The sequence below is a fragment of the Planococcus citri genome, chromosome 1, assembly GCF_950023065.1.
Source record: "Planococcus citri chromosome 1, ihPlaCitr1.1, whole genome shotgun sequence".
Classification (NCBI taxonomy): Eukaryota; Metazoa; Arthropoda; class Insecta; order Hemiptera; family Pseudococcidae; genus Planococcus; species Planococcus citri.
In genome coordinates, this window is record NC_088677.1 from 9,027,507 (window position 1) to 9,046,386 (window position 18,880).

General features: G+C 35.8%; 1 protein-coding gene across 6 annotated transcripts in view; it reads left to right on the forward strand.

Annotated features, from left to right (window-relative positions):
• LOC135846728 (lysine-specific demethylase 3B-like) overlaps positions 1-18,880 on the forward strand; it is a 327,018-nt gene that overhangs the window by 190,087 nt on the left and 118,051 nt on the right. For all 6 annotated transcript variants that reach the window (XM_065365998.1, XM_065366006.1, XM_065366035.1 and 3 more), the window contains one exon: positions 7,947-8,065. The gene's annotated coding sequence lies outside the window, so the exon portion shown is untranslated. The remainder of the gene's footprint in view (positions 1-7,946; positions 8,066-18,880) is intronic.

An 18,880-nucleotide genomic window follows, 5' to 3' on the forward strand; every position in this document is an offset into this window, starting at 1 on the left:
AATTTTTTGAATTTAATTTCTCAGATTTCTCTTTTTTTTATGTTTGCCAAAAAAAGTCCTGTTTTTTACAAAATTGCTTGAAAATCTTCTTTGTTCAGTCAAATTTCATCCCCCCACCAAATCGTTTTTTGAAACCAATCTTTCGCGGTCTCCCAAGCAATAATCTTGGCTAGTTCAATTCTTTTAGACACAATAAAACTTGAATAAATCAAAATACGAGTAAGTAACTGTACTATGAAATTAATTTTTTATCAGATCAAATTATTTTTAGAAGCTCGGGGATCGACCAAGTTCTACTTTTTCATTGTGAAGGTGGTGGATAGTGGTGGTGGGAAGAGGGGGAGTGATACATCGAAAACATTAAATATAGTACTTTTCTGATAAAGATGGACCAAATCTAAGGAGTAAAATTTCAAAAAAAGAAACATGAAAATATTCATTTTTTTAATTTTTTGAGGAAAAGGCAAGTTCCATTTTTTCATCATGTTGAGGGGTGATAAATATCTAACAATATTTTTAATGGATATGGTCCAAATACAAGGATTGGAAGTGAAAAAACGTGAAAATGTCAATTTTCTGGATTTCTTACATATTTTGAGACCCCCTTCCGGGCGGGGGGGGGGTGTTCCTAGCACAATTTATTTTCACTAGCACAACTTTAAAAATTTTCTCTGATATTTTGATTTTTTCGTATTTTGTTTGATTATGGGCTTGACAAAGAGCTCTTGAATATTCAAGGTATGAAATCTACAGCATTTAAAATTTTTTTTTTGGTCAATTTTCTGGTCTCTAAACGCATCTTTTTTCATGAGACCACACATTCAAAAATGATTATTTCATCATACGCCCAAATTTAACGAAAAACCCGAACTCGACGAAAATTAAAGTCTAAAAATGTTATCATTACTTCAGTATTCATTCCCATCTTCCCTGATGAACTTCACAAAAGAAAATTTTCAAAAAAATGGCTCTTTTTTACGTCGTCATCGCGAAATGGAAAATGATTCAAGATGAAAAGGGGGCCAATAAAAAGTAGCTACGCGTATAGAGCAGGTAGCTAATTTTATTTCATGACGTAATACGTAGTTTTGGTATAAAGTTACGATTATATTTCGTTCCAGGGCCAATTTGCTTTTTTTCGTCTCCCCTTTTTATCGAAGCCTTACACCAAACAATCCTCTAACCTACTTAATAAAAAATTTTAATTACTAGGACGATACACAAAGGTGGGTTTCTGAATTGGCTCAGCTTGCGTAGGCTGTACTATACTCAAAAGAAGACGTTTGATTTTTCACAAACAAATCCAATTGGAAAATTTTCCACGATTCGCTTTATATTATTATACGTTAGGGCGAATCGAATCAAAAAAAAATTATTCGCGAATTTGAAATGATATTGAAAATGTCACCATATTTCACAATCGTATACCTAGGTACTTCTACTTTTTCGTTTGCGTACACGAAGTACTTGAAATTGCGATCATCGTACTTTACGAAACACGTTTCATTTTTTTTTTTTTTTTTTTTTTTTTTTTTTAATTCGAATTCGAGTTTTAAAACAACTCGAATTCGAATATGAGTTCGGGAGGAGGCAATTTTCGCTCAGATGGGATTAATCCTTGGCCAATGTAGTTAAATATGGTTGTAAAATTGATACAATTTTTAAAATTATAAATATCGATCCTTCTCTTCTGGAATTCGTAATTCCTCTCAACTCGAGGCTACAAGAGCTATACTTGGTGGAAATTCGGAAAAAAAATTTCACTCGGGACTACTTCGCTGCTGGCTCAACATTTAATCGGCGAAATAATCCAAGTAAAAAATAAAGTACTCGTATTTTGAGGATATACGAGTGTATGTTGGTAATTCGCAAGAAAAAAACACCACGCTGGCCAAGACCTCCTTCTAGTATACGAGATGTTTCCGGGTACAACAGTATCAGCATTATAAACGAAACATGGTCGTCATCGTCGTCGATTGCGAGCGTATATCGACCTATTTGCAGCACCGATTTCTCCTCCCTTCCTGGCGGTTTTTTTTTCACGCTACATTATGTAAACAAACCATTTTTCTGATATATGTACCCAGAACATGGGCCAAAATATCTTCTCGTATGTATTTCACACTCTCGCTTTTTCTCATCCTCTTCTCATCGTGTGACTCGCGATCTAACAACACAACACATAAAAGAAAACCTTGTAAAATTTACTATGTACAATTCGCCGTCTGGCGCGAGCAAAATTTTTCTTCTAGGCAGAATGGGGAAAAAAACTTGGCATCGGAATGGACGAGTTGAATCTACTGAAAAAGCAGAATTCACGCCAAATGCGATGATTAAGACCGCACCAGGCGAAGAAAAAATTCTTTCCTAGTCGAGTCGTTAATGACAAATTAAGCTCTCGACAAAATATCAGAGTCGTAAAAAAAGAAAATTTGTCCGTCCCCATATGATCTGCTTTCTTTCGCTTAGACGCCTATTTTTTTTCATCTATCTCTTTGCTAAAATCTCGAACAACGATGCGAATTCTTTATCGTAAACCTCTTCTAGGAAAGTAATACGAGAACTCGTGTTTTTTATTCGGGCAAAAAAAAAAAAAGAAAAAATAAGAAATCCTAACGCAGAAAAATAAACGAGCCAGCGAGAGCAACGTCGTCGTCGTCGTCGAAAAAATACCAAGTTCATCCCTCTCATCCCCTCCCCTCCCCCCACAAATAGGAAAAGTTCTGCTAACACGACACATACGACGAAACTCGAGCTACGCGACAAACTGCAGGCAATTTTTACTCGTCTCGGATTTCGCAAATCGCCTCTACTACCAGTACGAGCGACGTTTTTACCCCAGCAACTTTCAAGATGTTTTCCTCGGGAAAATTCTAATATAGAGAAGAAAAACATGCCAGAAGAAGAGGAAAGGATCATCGACGATGGTCATTAAACACGAACACGCGAGTATAAAGGAAAGGCAACGAGCGATGAGGCAAAAAATAGAGCGAACAACTCGTCGTCTTCGAATACCATAGTTCGCCCCCCCCCCTCCTCACTTGATGCGAGTTATATTTGCACACAACTTTTCGCCATATCGTCGTGCTTTCTCGTCTTTTACAACTTTTGCACGCTTAAGGGTTGTTTTTTCTCGCCATTTTCCATCTCTACTCTACTCGTATGTCTTTCTATATTATGGTATTTTTCGTCTTCGTCAAAAATAATCATACTGCGTAGCTTTTTTCTTTCCTCAATTCGTATATACGGAATTTCTTTCTTCATTTTTTTCTCGATATAAATACGTAACGCGTTTCGATGTATGTTCCCCCTTCAACTTTCTCGTACTTCTCTATATATATTTTTTTTGCAGTAAAATTCCTCACACGAACGAACACTGACGTCGATTTTTTCTCAAATCCGAACTGAAGAAAGAAAAAAAAAAAACTTATATTTTCAAATAAAATTACTTTCGTTCGAATTGTTCGCCTTCTTGCGAGATATGTTTTCTCTTTCTTTTGAAAAAAAATAAGAAAGAATATACCACAAAAAAAAACGACGATGTTACCTTTCAAAACCACCTCACACTCACTCACACACACGTCCTTTCTTCCCCTCGATCCAGGCCAATATCGAGATTCGCCATCGATTGCCAATTTGGTAGTCGAATCGATTAACATACCTTTTTCCACCACCTGTCACAGACAGAGCGCCTGTACTGTATACCTAATTCAATATGGGTCACAATAACATAGCGATATTTACCTATTTGCCTGATCGTCCTGTGTGGAATTTTTTTTCTTTTTTAGGCACTCGTGAAAAGCCTTGAAATGGAAATAACTCGTCAGAAAGTAACATATCCGTGATAATTTTATTAATATCGTGTAATAACGAAACGACGACCGACGTGACGTTGCTTGGTGACTAGCTGGCAACGTTGCCTTATTTCTCGATCGTATTTTTCAAGTTCACGAGCTGATTATGATGATAAATGATGACCATCTCTTGAAAAGAGCAATGTGATCGACAGTTGCTCAGATTATTGCCGAGTAATCGAGAATATTTTTTCAAAATACGTAAATAAGAAGCATGTTTGTTGATCATGTTTCAGTATTGTAAAGTCCTGATTTTTTACTCCAAAATCGCAAGTTTTGGGAAAAATTAGATGAAAGGCCAATGTTTTTGTTAGAATTGCTGAATTTCTTTCATATTTTTGTCAGAAATGGAAGAAAAACGTGATTTTTTGGTCTGAATCCTCATAACGTCTCAGTTTTTTGTCAAAATTACGAGGAAGTCCTCACTCTAATTGCCAAACATAAAAGTATTGGTTTCGTGATTTTTTTGGTCAACATTTTCGGGAAGACCTGATTTTTTTAGTCAGAAATTATAGGTACAGAAAATCCCGAGTTTTTCGTGAAAAATCTTATTAAATTTTATTGTTCTCATTCTGTTGCCATAATTACCTGAAACCACTGATTTATTAGTCTAAGTTTCCAAAAAGTCCCAAAAGTCCCAATTTTTTGGTCAAACATGATGAAAATTCTCCATTTTTTGCCAAAATTGCTAGAAAGACTGGATTTTTTTGTTTCAAAAATACCAAACAGTATTTTTTGACAGAGCTGCCAGGAAGTCCTGATTTTTCTGTTGAAATTTCCGAAATCTCCAAACTTTTTGGTCTTACGTGACCAAAAGTCCTCAATTTTTGCCAAAATTGTCAGAAAAATCTGATTTTTTTCAGTCATAATATGAAATAGGTCGTGATTTTTTGTGAAAAAAGGTGAAAAAAACCTGTTTTTTGCCCTACTTTCTCTTAGTTTTGCGTTCACTGGTCACACATCACAGAAAATCCTGATTTTTTTTGTCAAAAATTCCAGGAAATTCTGATCTTTACATTAAACAAAATTTTCTAGAATCACATGTTTTTACCAACTTTGTCAGGTACTGCTGATTTTTTTAATCAGAATTCTCAGGAAATCTTTGAAGTTTAGTCGAAATTGCAAGAAAGTCCTCGTTTTTTGAACAAATTGTCAAAAAGTCGTGTTTTTTGGTCACAATTGCCATTTGATATTTTACCAACGATTTATCAAACGTACAAACTTTTTGAAAAAATTCAATAGAAATTATTCTGTATGTTTGCAAAAATTGTAAAAAAAAGGTTCCAATTTTTTGGTCAAACGTGCCAAAAAGTTGCCATTTTTTTCTTCAAAATTGCTAAAAAGTCCTATTTTTGGGACAAATACGTATACTTATGTCAGAAAGTCCTGATTTTTTCACTAAAATTGTCTAAAAATTTTGATTTTTCGATCAAACAGAGATTAAGTTCCTATTTTTACCCAAAGTAGCCAAGAAGTCCTCATTTTTTGCCAAACTTGGACAAACTTGTCAGAATGTCCTTAACTTTTTTCAAATATTGTAGAAAATTAGAATTTTTTTTCTGTCAAAAATACCAGAAAGTCCTTTTTGTTGAATCAAACGTGCCAAAAATACTTGATTTTTTCATCTAAAATGTCAGAGACTTCTGATTTTTTGCGAAAGTTTCCAAAAAGTTTTGGTTTTTGATCAAACATGTCAGAAAATCTCATAAGTAGGAATTTATTAAGCTCGTCAGCATCTTGACATAATCGAATTTCGCCATTTTTCTCAACTACAGGAGCAAGAGTATTGATATAAGGCGAGTGAGAAGGGCGAATAATTCCTAACGCTAACATTTTAGTGACAGCTCTACGTAAACCTGAGAGCAATTTTTTACTTGGCCTAAATTTTTCACCTCGCCAAGGCTTAAGGTGATCAGTACCTGGTTTAAAATTGGATGAAACTTGCTCACCAGCATATTTTCCTGGATTTAGACAGAATATGTCTTCGAAAATTTTCAATTCCTTAATAGCCTTATCCATTTGACCTTGAGTTATTGAGCCATTTCCCACAACTTCACTTGAATCTTTCCTAAGGTTAGACTTGAAAATTTTAATAGCCTTACGCCTTTCATCCTCAATTTCCCGGTTTACCTAGGAAAATTTGGTGTTATTGCGCATCGTATATTGAATGTTGTTTCTAAATTCATCCTCTTCTCTGACTGCAAAAACTGTCAGTGCGATCAGGATGCATGAAAGGGATGATGAATTTTTAGCGAAAATCGGGCTTGCATTTTGCTCGTCTTTTACATATGTTTAATTCAATATCCAACTTTTCCATAGATATTCTGCCCATGATGAATGTACGACCAGGTGCGTCAATTATGTAAAAAGGCGCTTTGATGTACTCTTCACCTATGAGCATTTGAATGATCACCATGTGTGTACCTGCGTAAGTCAGATTATTATCAGCCATTTTCAGTGGTACTCTTTTTTGTAATCAAATATTTTTCTGTCAAAAGTGCCTCAGAGACCTATTTTTTTTTGCAAAAGTGCCAAAAAGACCCAACTTTTAGGATTCAAATGTGTTAGAAAGAACCGAGTCTTTGTCAAAATATGAAAAGGTTTTGATTTTTTGTCAAAAATATTGTAGTGGGGACTAGGGACTCCTGGTTACCTACCTAGTGGGGTAATTATGCCCAGGGGGGGGGGTAAGCTAACTGGATTAGCGCCCTCTGGTGGATTCGTTCCATCCAGAGGTAGACCCTGCTGAAAGCTCCTGCCTCTGTGCAGTTCTTTTATGTAAGTTGACGTAGCAGCTTTTACGCTGGCCGCTTTCCGTCTATAAAAGAACGCTCAGCAGAATAATACGTAGTGTCGTAGTATTGTACCGTGTCACCTGTATGACCAGGTGACCATTTACCTATTTGCTTAATAAACGTTATATGAACAATGCTATGCCTCTTCATTAGTGTATTGAGTATTTGGGTCCATAATTACTTGTTGGGTCTGACGTAGTAGTGCTAAGTTGGCGTGCCCCCGGAGTGGATAGCGTAGGGAGTGGCACACCTAACGGGCAAAGTTGGATTTCCCCCCAACAATATGCGATGGCCTGATTTTTTTGTCTGAAGTTATAGAAAATCCTCACTTTTTTGTCCAAACTTGACAGAAAGTCCAAATTTAGGCAGCTGAGGCAAAAAATTGACGCTTTTAGGCAACTTGCCTAAAAAATAGGATTTTTCAGACCATCTCAACAAAGAAATTACAACTTTTGGCAACTTTTACTGAAAATCAGGGCTTTCTTGTTAGACTAAAATAAAAAATGATGGAACAAAAAAAATCAGAACTAGGAAGCTCGGTTTTTTTTTGTCAGTGTTGCAACTGTTGCACGAAGGTTTTGAGTTTTGGTCGAAAATGCCTCGAAATCTTCATTATTATGTCAAATTTGCCAGAAAGTGTCGATTTGGGTCGAGCTTGTCTGATGTTGATTTTTTTATCAAAAATCCTGATTTTTTGTCTGAAAATTGTTGGTAAAAAAATCAGAATTCTCTGGCATAATTTTCTGATTGGTCAAACATTCCAGAAAATCGTGATTCTTTTGGAATCAAAAATGGCTGAAAGTTCTGATTTTTTTCAATCGTGTTAGCAAGTCTTGATTTGCTGCCTAAATTGCAAAAAAGCCCTAAGTTTTTGTAAAAGTTGTCAAATTATGATTTTTTTGGTCAAAATTGCCTGGAAAATCCTGATTTTTTTCCCCCCAAGTAACCTGAAAGACCTGATTTATTGCCCCTGCTGTTGAAACGTAATTTCCTATCCAATGTTCTGCTTTTCATTTAAATGCTGTCCTATTTGTCGGATGTTTGCTTTTTGATGGGGATTGGGGATTTACTCAATTTGAAGGACTCTAATTTGGGCCCCAGTGTTTTGGAATCTCAAAATATGAAGCGAGTTTTTCGTGATACTTCCCTCTTTTCACCAAACTTAATGTAGCCTGTTTCAAAAATAAAACATCCAGCACCTGCTCGCGGAACCTGACTATCGATATTTTCATTTTTAATACCGAAATACGAGTCTTCAACACGTACTTATAATTGTTTGTTTTTCTTCTGTTTTCAGGTATATATTTATGTATTCTTTCGCATCGAGAACACGTTGTTGAAAAAAAGATAATAGTTGAAACATATCGACCGAACGAACACAATAATGCTGGAAAACGTTACCACGAAAAATTAATGGTGAGTGTTTTCTTTCATTTTATAATACGTATATTTATTGTAGCCTGTTTTTCGAATTTGTCTTCTAAGTACATTACATACAAATGTAACTACTCAGTATACATACAAAGAGAACATTGACCTAGTTCGTACTTGGTATATTATAGTCGTCGTTGCTCGCTATATTATCGAACGTGTGCACAATGCAATGCCACCATTATATACTATTATGTCTGGTTAAAAAGCTGCTGCTGCTATTCGTTCGTTGAGAGAGATACCGAAATTGAAACCATAAAGAAAGATAGATGAAGGGTGAGGGGGGAAGTACAGCATATTGTTGTTGCAGCTAGAGTCATTAAATTTGAATATATAGATACGTGGCTTGGGACGTACGAGGAGAGATGAAAGAGTTTAGGAAACTTGACGTGTGTTGTGTTGTGTTGATGGATAGGTAGGTATAAGTAGTCTAGATGTATTACGATATTTACTGCATACGATGTGTGATAATGTCATTGGAATGAGAAGAGAAAAGAGAGACGAGAGATTATTGATTTGTCGACCTTCGCCAATCCCAAATTACATCACTGTTTGCATTTGCATACAAGCACAAGCACTCAGAGTACGTAGAAGAATGAAAAGATGGTATTACACAGAAAGTACAATGCAGAATCACCTCAATAATGGCGACAATGTCGATGAAAATGTGCGGAGAAGAATAGACACAGAGTCTGTATGTATGCAAAACAGGAGGATGAGGAGGAGGAGGACTCGGCGGGACAGACGCGGTGATAAAAAGGGGTCAACTGGAACAATATTTGTATAGCGAGTTATTTATAATGGCGAAATAACGTGCCATTGGTTTTTTTTTTTACCGCGGATCGATAGGTATGTACCGGGACAGCCCGCAGGTATTAGTCTATCATCTCGCTATCCAGTTTTTTTTTTTTTTTTTTTAAAGAGATACCCACGAAGAAAAGAAGGGAGGTCAAGAGTACCGGTTTTGTATTACGAAGGGAAGGTGAAGTGAGGCGAATTGATGCGGTGTTTCCATCATCATCATTATCATCGGATCGGATCGGATCATTGCAGTACCTCGAACCCATAGATCTGTAACACGATTAGATACGCCGATGAATACACATAACGAGGATGATGATGAGGTGGTGGTGGAGGAGGAGGAGATGGAGATTACGTGGATGGCGAGTTAAAGGAAATTCCTCTTTATTGTTTCGTCGTGTTTAGGCGCGAGAGAAAGATGTAGACTGGAGTTAGGCAGGGTCTGGATCTGGAGATAGTGTAACAATGTGGACTATACATAAGAAGATAGAGAGGCATGAGGCAAAAGTTGAATGTTGTTTACTTTGGCTAAGGTTTTGGTCCCATCACGTGTTCGGACTGCTGTAAACTGAGGGGGTCTTTTTCATAAACCTTTAGATCGCTTCTCCACGTCTTTTTTTGTTTCATTTCTTGTGTTTTTGTTTGGATTTTTGATTCTTACTCACGTTCGGTATTGTGTGTCTGTCTTGGGTTCTTTTTTTATTTAGTTGAGAGATAATTGTGAATTATTTTTATTAGGTTGGCTTTGTTTCTGAGTTTATGTCTCTGGTGTGTGATTTTTTTTGAGAGATATGGTGTTTTTGTTGTGCTGCGAGTATGAAGATGAGCTCTTTCATGTGTTGCAGATTAGGGGTGATGTTTTTTTTTTTTTTTTTGAGAAAATAGTGTGAAGGGTTTGGAAATAGTGGGTATATTGATCGATTGTGAATAAATTTATCGAATGGGCTCGTGATAGAGGATTGACAAATAATTAGAATTTGCAGTGAAGCATTTTGGAAAACCGTGCTTTAGAATTCGAATATGGATGGCATTTTTGCTGCACAAAAATTTAATTGGCGTTTTTTTTTTAGGTGCCCCTGTTCTAGCTTGTGGCAGATGTCAGATAACCTATCAAAATTGGTTCAAATTTTTCAAAAAAAAAAATCTCGATGAAAATGTTTTTTGTGCAATTTTAAAGGATTTTTAGCTCAAGTTAGGCCATGAATTTAATGATTTTTTTAAAGAAATGTCTCAAGACATACCGAAATGAGTTGAAATATCACGAAAAAATTCAATTATTCGATGAAAATATTTTTTGAACACATCTAAAGAATTTTGAGCCCAAAATTGGGTTACAATAGTCGGAATTTTTGGAAAAGTGTCATGGAATCTATCTAAATATGTATACATTTCCACAAGAATGTTTTTGAAGAAATTTTGAAGAATTTTAAGCGTAAAATTACGTAGGTCATGATTTTTGGAATTTTTGGAAAAGTGTCGTGGAATCAAAATATAATCAAACTTTATTTTGATGAATTTCATTCCAATTCTTCCGAATGACCTTAAAATTATGATCCAATTTTTGGTTCATTATTCTTCAAAACTACTCAAAGTTGACCATTTTCGCCGAAAACCTTGGAAGTCGTGGCCCAATTTTCAGCTCAAAATAATCTTCAAAATTGCTCAAGTAACATTTTCGTCAAAATATTAAATTTTTTACAAAGAGTGACTTTTTTTTTGAAAAATCTTGAAAATCTTAGCTCAATTTTGGACTCAAAACTCTTCAAAAAATGCTCAGAAAAAGTTTTGATGAGAATTTTTGATTTTTTCTTGAAATATGATCCATTTTGATAAGTCGCATGATACGCTTGTCAAAAATCCCAGATATCACGACTTAATGACCCAATTTCTGTCCCAAAATTTTGTTCAAAAGTTCTCAAAAAGAGTTATAAAGTGAATTTTTGATTTTTCTTTGCTGAAATTTAAACTCATTTCAATAGGTAGGTCATATGAGATTTTTTCCCACAATTATTGAAAATTATAAGCCATTCGTGAGTTTGAGGTTCATTAAAAGTGCTCAAAAAAGTTTTGATCGAAATTTTTAAAGTTCTACCGAATTTTTAATTTTTTTTTTTTTTTTTTGATAGAATAGGTCGCATTAGGTTCAAATCTCAAAATTCATAACTTCACGACCCAAGTTATGCCATAAAATTTTTTGAAAATGCTCACAAGTGTGATTTTTTTTTGCTGAAATTTCAACTCATTTTAATGGGTTATATAATTTTGGATTCAAAGTTCATCAAAAGTGCTCAGAAAAAGTTGTGATGAAAATTTTTGATTTTTGGCCAATATTTTAATTTTTTGGTAGGTTGCATAACACTGAATTCCAAAAATCATAACTTCATGACCCAAGTTTTATACCCCGAAATTTTTCAAAAAAGCTCAAAAATAGTATTGATATTGGATTTTCTGCTGAAATTCCAACTCATCTCAATGAATCACATCTCACATGATATCTTCTCCAAAAATCTTGAAAATTAATGACCCAATTTTGAGTTTAAAAGTTCATCAAAAGTGATCAGAAAAAGGTTTTATAAGAAGAATTGATGATTTTTTGCCAAAATTAATTTTTTTTTGATATGTCACATAACGCAAAATCCCAAAAATTATAACTTTATGACCCAAGTTTCGCCTCAAAATTTTTGATTTTGTGCTGAAATTTTATTTCATTTTAATAATAAGTCACATGACATATTTTCCAAAAATTTTGAAAATTCTGAATCAATTTTGGGCTTTTGAATTCTTCAAAAATTCTCTAAAAACAATAAATTATTTCGATAGAAGCACATCTTACATTGAAACTTTCTTGTATCTTTTTGGGAAAAGGAGTTCGAAGAAATCACGATTTGAAAGTGTGGAATTCCACGGTTTTCCAAATTAAACAGTAAAAAATTAAATTTCCTCCTGAAATTGACTTCTAGAATCCATTTTTGGTGATCTCGAGGTATTCTGGAGCTCAATTTGAATGCTGTCATCCTCTTAAAAATTCGAGTGAAAAGGTTCCTTATGAGTTACTCGTGTTAATGAAGCCGAAAAAGAATGAATGACTAATTTATTACTCGGTTACACAATATGAAACATGTGCATTTTGCTGCACTGATTTTGAGCAGGAACACTAATGATGGAAGTGAAAAAAAAGGCAATTTGTCGTTTTCATAGAAGGTGTGTGATTTTTTAAACTTAATTTTCGAGCACCTACGCTAATAATTCGGAATTCGGATGAGTCGTTGTGGTGTAACCGGTTTCCAGTTTCCAATTGCTATGCAGTAAGTGGCTGCGTTTTTATGGGTGTTCCTGGTTAATTCGTGTGGATCTGCTAGAGCAAGTACAGTTCACTCGTTTCATACTTACCTCTAACTACCTTTATGTGGTTATCCTATGTAAAATTGTAGATACAGTACGTATTTTGCATATTGCAGATAATGCAAGATACAAGTAGGCACTTGTAAGTTGTAGGAGAAGATAGAGTAGGTGAGAGAATAGGGCATAGAAGAAATAACACTATAAACGGAAGGTTTATCTTCGCTATACCTTTTTTTCTTCTTCTTCTTGGAACCAACTCGAGAGATAACGAAGTGCAACGCAACAAACCGGTTTAATCTCTTTTGTCTGCGCAAGGTGAGGCGCAGCGGCTCGGCTACAACCGCGACACGGCGCAGATGTGTTGCGTTGTGCGCGCAGAGAAAGTGGCGCTTCAACTTTCACGGTCTCTCGAGAGCGTGGTTTTTGTTGCAACCAACGGTATCATCTCTTTTTTTTTTTTTTGTTACTTATTTTATTTGTTCCGTGGTTCTTTTTTTTTAAACCTCTTCTGGCTCTCTTCCCCTTTCCACCATTGTACACGCTGTGTTCGGTAATGTGTTGTTATATTGTTGTGTTGTGTTGTATTATTATTATTATGATGATGGACATACTATATATACCTACCTATAGAGGTAGTGGTTTGTTATGCTGGCCATATCCTGTACACCAGTTTATTCAACGCTGTGTTGTCTCTCGTTCCTCTACCTATTTTGCCCGTGAGCTGTTCGCTTCTCTTTTTTCCTTTCCCCTGGTGTGTATTGTGCTCTCTGTACAGTGTACACTCGACTCGATGCGCAAGGTTTAACAATTATTACTTACTCTCTCGGACCCGTATTATTATTTAACGTTTTGTAATGATACAGCCTTCGCTTTGTCCAATGATTAATCGATTTATGTACGCGAGAAGCGAAATGCAAGTTGGCCGGCGAAACGTTTTTCTCTTTTTTTCCAATGGCCTCGTTTTTTTCTCCTCTTCTGCTTCTTCTTTTAAGTGAGGTTTGATTCGTTTTTTTTTTGCCTTCTTTTGGTGTCTATGACCTGATGATAAGACATGAAGGATATTTGTCGAGTGTTTTGGACTTTGGTACCGTTAGTAGAACCCGAAAAGTGGTATTGGATTTTGATGGCAATATGGCCAGAATCTCAAATGATGTCTGTTATAGAAGTTGATCGTTTTTTCTCAAAATAGGTTGGATGAGGGAGGGGGGGGGTAGAACGAAAAAAACTACGATTTTTTGAAAATGCTGCCTGTTTGAAAGCTATATCAAGCAATCAATCAAATATTTATTTATGTAAGTCTCTCTAGGTCTAGGAGCACCTCTGGAGCAACTCTGGAGCAAAAGTTTATTCTGAATGACTTTAAACTCGATATAAAAGTCTCCATTAAATTTGGTCAGAACCATGGTTTCATCATTATTATGAATTTAAATCAGCAGATTGTATTCAATCTCAATTTTCAGGATTTTTGGAAAATATGTCAAATAACCCACTGAAATGAGCTGACTGCAAAAAATTGAAATTTTATAATCGAGCTTTTCTTGATCAGATCCGAAAAATTTGGGGACAAAACTTGAGAGTCATGAAGTTATGATTTTTGGGATTTGGCGCAAGGAATGAGACTATTTAAAAATTAAAATGTCGTAAAATGGGTATTACCTCGTAATTCCCCATTTTACAGATAAAATATTATTCTCTTTGGATGAGATAAATGGAGGAGGTAAAGGGAAAAAGATGAGACTTTCGAGATAAACTTCTATGTTCTCGATAACTTGTATTTTGACCGCGATTCCAAGATAGACATGTGCTTTTTATTTGTTCGATTTTTCCTATATTTTTTACTATGATTTTTGATATTATGTGTTGAAGAAGATTAAACTTTATTATGATTTGAATCGAGAATTTAATTGTGTTCGGAGTTTGTGATATTTCAATATTATTCAAAGTGCTCATCAAGCTAATTATGGAAGCCTAAGTCGCTGCGCCGAGGGTGCTGGTGCTGGTGTAGGCATGGCTCTGCCATGACCTAAGTAGGTGAGCAATAAATGTCCCGTAAGATATACCATGATTGTATGGTTTTATGTATATTTTGTATAGTATGATACAGGGTGCCCAGAAATATCGAGTACCCCAAGGAAAGTTTTTCATTAAAGATATAGGTTGGCAATGTGAAATAGATGCATATGATTGGTGGAATGTTATCTCTCCAGTCCAACAACCAATCATGTGCTATCATTATTATCATTCACTGTGACCAACCAAAGTATTTTGGTAGAAAACTTTTTTAGGGGTATTCGATATTTCTGGGCACCCTGTATAGTCAAATAGGACTCAACACTAGCTTTTTATTTGCCTTATAAATTGAAATGATTCCATTATGAATCGAGTTTATTTTTTATTCTAAATTAATGATATATCTCCACATATGAGATTTTTCTTTTTACTTATCTATGAATTACCAAAATGACTTGGTTTGTGTGAGATAAATTCGCTTTTCTTTTGAGTTTGATTTTTTGGATTTTGTGAACAAATTTACGTAGATGGGATCTTCTATCACATCTCCTTCTTGGCTTTGCTCTAAATTATTTTAAGGAGAATGATTTTTAGTTTCATTATTGAGAAGCTTATGTGGTGTGTTTGGTTTCATTATACCTATATTTCCTTCATAATTGATCCTACCTACCTGTGTTGAAATTCTCCTTATGATACCTATTTTCTTACCTACCAACTTTTGATACTTGCTCAGAATTGAATCTGACAACCTCGTGTCCAAAATTAATTCCATTTTTTAATCGTAACACACCACAAAAATTTTGGCAGAACATCGGAAATTCTCATGAAAACTTTTTTTGAGTACTTTCAATGAACTTAAAACCTAAAATTGGGTCATCAAGTTTCAAGGATTTTTTGGAAAGAGTGAGTTAAAATTTCAGCAAAAAATCAAAAATTTACCAACTATTTTTGAATCCTTTTGAAAAATTTTGAGGCAATAGATACTTCGGTCATGAAATTATGATTTTTGGAACTTGCGATTATGCGACCTATCTAAACAAAAAAAAAAATTGGCAGATCAAAAAATGTTCTTTAGGATGTTCTCTTTTAGAAAAGAGTTGTCTCAGTTGATCGATGGTGGGGGGAGGGGTTAATTATTCCTATTGTCATATGCCAGACTATGATGAGGCCTCCAGTAAATACCAATAATTCTTCAAAATCTTCAGCTTATCCCTCCACAGATGAGGAGGTGGATAGCAAAACGCAATAACTCCATTTTTGGTTTTTTTGGGAAATTAGGAAAAATTGTCAGGAGGGGAAGGGTGGGGGGTCGAGTTCCGAAATTGGTGTCAAATGAAAGGGGAAGGTGCCACAAATAAAATTTCCACTCAATTTCAAAATTTCGGTCACCTGGGTAAGCACAGTGAGGAAAAGAAAAAAAAGTTATTGCGTTTTGAACGCAAAATTTTTTTTTTTGGTTTTTTTCTGCAAAAAAACGTATTTTTTATTTGAAAAAATTGATGTTTAATCGAGAATTTTCGATAAAAAACAATTAAAAAACTGGAATGTGAAATTCAAACAATTCCTGTGTGTGATATGGCATTCAGAGAGTGGCAACGAAAGCACCATTTTTTAAAGTAACTCTTACCCAACGATTTTCAGTACCCACCCGATGAAAAAAAACAGTGTTACCACATCTGCGCAACTGAAATGTATAAAAAGTAGTGGAGTTATTGCGTTTTGCAAACAAAATCTCATTTTTCAGTGCATTTAGCTCTAAAATCAGACTTGTTTTCCTCGATTGCGCTATGATATTCAACTGATGGACAAAATCTGACACCGGGAATGGATTCACCGTTGAATTTTACATAAGGATAGATATCAAACTCAATTTTCGTAATTTTGGAGTTATTGCGTTTTGCTATCCACCTCCTCAGATGATGATTTACATTGCTTGGACTTTGGTACTATGAAAATTGGTATGTTGACCCTAAATTATGGTCATGTTTCCTATACGTTGCATTTATGCATATACCAGAACAATGCATTCAAAGATGAATTGCATTGGCCAACCCGAGGCATTCTACTTAACGAGATAATACTGCAACGCGAGTAGAACAATGACACGTAGCTAGAGGTACATATATACGAATACTATATGGTTTAAATGCACGTCGCGCTGCTAATTCGAACAATTCATCACGTCTCGCGAGGTATTGAGAAATTAGCGGCGCTCGAGTCGTACAAATTGACGAATATGAGTCATCGAGGTCACGTCAGCCGCATGCAACTAACGATATTTTCTTCGCTGCTAACAAAGAGGTAAGGTATAGTAGAGGTACTACAAGTAGAGAGAGGTACGTATACGTACACGTACTCGGGCACGCAGCAGACAACAACGATGGAGACTGGAGAGAAATGCCAAACGAGTAGACGGAGAAAAAGCGCCGAAAAAACTGACAGCAGACAAAGATGGAGAGTGAAACCACTTTCCTCTTTCGTCGTCGTCGTCGTCGCATAACTTGGTCGTCGTATATGTATTCAACATAATTATGGTTTTATACGAGCCATGTTGTACGTACTCGTATAATATGTGTATCTGGCATACAATTACACCAGCGACAAAAAAAAAAAAAAACGTGGCGCGCGGAAGACACGTTTTTTAATGGATTACAATTGACCAAGACGAAAGGAGGAAGATGTATGTGAAGAGGAGATGAACCATGAACCGGTTATCACATATGTTCGCCAAAGATCTCGCTCTTGACGACAACATAGGCAATAAAAAATGAAACTACGACCTCTTTGATTCTGCTTTGCTGATTCCGATAAAAACTTTTTTATTTCCATCTGTTTCTGTTTGTTTTTAACTTATGGTAAGAGTGAGAGATGTCTTAATAATCTACACATTGTGAGGAACATTTCTTCACAGAGAGAGGATGACGTGCGAAGAAAATCTCGAATACATATAAGTCATCAACAACAACACACGGAGCAGAGATTGTGAAAAGACAAACCAGATAATTAGCAGATTTGTGCAGGACACAGACTTGGACATGGTCTCTTAGATGCTGCGATTGTATCCGAATGAATGGAAACAATTAAGGCGAGTTGAAAAATCATCGTGCTGACAATGTGAGACCTTTCACACGTGTTTGTGTTTTATTTTCGTATCTGGGCATTATACATAAGTAGGTATAGTATTTTTTTTGCAGCTGAAAGTCAAACCCAGCATGGACACCTAATAGAAGGTAGAGGAAGAGGACACGACGATGAAGGGTGTTTCGTTCCTCGTTCGTGTCCATGGTCATTACTGCACATCGTCGACGACGTTCAACGATTGATATTACTAGTTCTCCTTTCAAAACCCAGCGGTAATTTTTTTTCTCTTTCCTAAAAGGTTATTGTACCGTGTAAATCGATGCACATAAATACCGGAATAGTATATTGTATAGTAGGTATGTGCTACACCATCATCACAACAAAAAAAAAATGACCGACCGACCGCGCAGTGTGATCGTTATCGCTGTTTCTTTCCAGTTTCGCGATGATTTTTCATCACCAGACCGCAGCCGAGCCGGAAAAATAGCTATCGTGTTTGCGATTACGTGTCGTGTGAGCGCATTAACGCTAAACGCAAACGAATGGGCCATTTTTTTTTTCAATGCTCGCTACAACACACAATCATACAGACTATGTATAGTATTCATATTCCTCGTGGTGAAATGAAAAATGTGAAGTGACTAACGCGGGTAAAAACTATAAACGAATAGTGTAATGGCGGCAATTGGCAGGGTAGACGAAGGGAGAATTAGCGAGCAACATATTTTCCGTCTGATTTCTACCTACTGAGGCATGGTTGTGCTGCTGCTACTGCTGCTGGATCTGGTAGAGTGGAATTTGTATAAGTAGAGATGCGGCTGTGGCAGGGTGGAGGCGTGACGGTGGCTAATTCGTGACTGGTATTTCTTTTCCTACTAGGTGTAATTGTTGGATGGCCATTGATGGTAACCTCCATCGATGATGAATGTGTATAGGAGTTAGGTAATATGATGCATCGGTTTGTGGATTATTATACGATTTGAAGTGTTTGCTATATGGGAATTGGTAAAAGACATGTATTCGAATGCTTATGTTGGTGATCCGTGATCTAGATCGTTTTATTTGTAAGAAATACTCTAAATGGTACACTAAAAAGTAATCGTAAGTCGAGTATAAAAATACTAATTGGAATCTAAGTCAGGAAATAGCCATTACAAAGTAATTGACTTTTATTAATTAATTAAACATATGAGGTTCGATCAATACGATCTGAATAATTCTAAATAACTATAGTTAATCAGTCAATCAAATAATTGAGGTTGTTAGGTCCGGAGTTGTGGCATGACTAGAGCTTGGATGGATGATAAGCGACCTGTAATAAAAATAATCTCTTTTGAGTACACACATGTACTACTCATCTATCAAGCTAGGCTCATAACTAATACTCTTAGCTAACTCGTGAATAATCTATTCTCATATTAAACACCTAAAAGACCACAGTCTCAGGCCTTGCAGTCTCAGCCACGGCCAACTATGGGGATGCTTCAAACCCTAGTACCAATTCTACTGCAGTGGTTCACCCATCAGTGTCAGTATAATGGAATGATCTGCAATGGCCAACTAGCA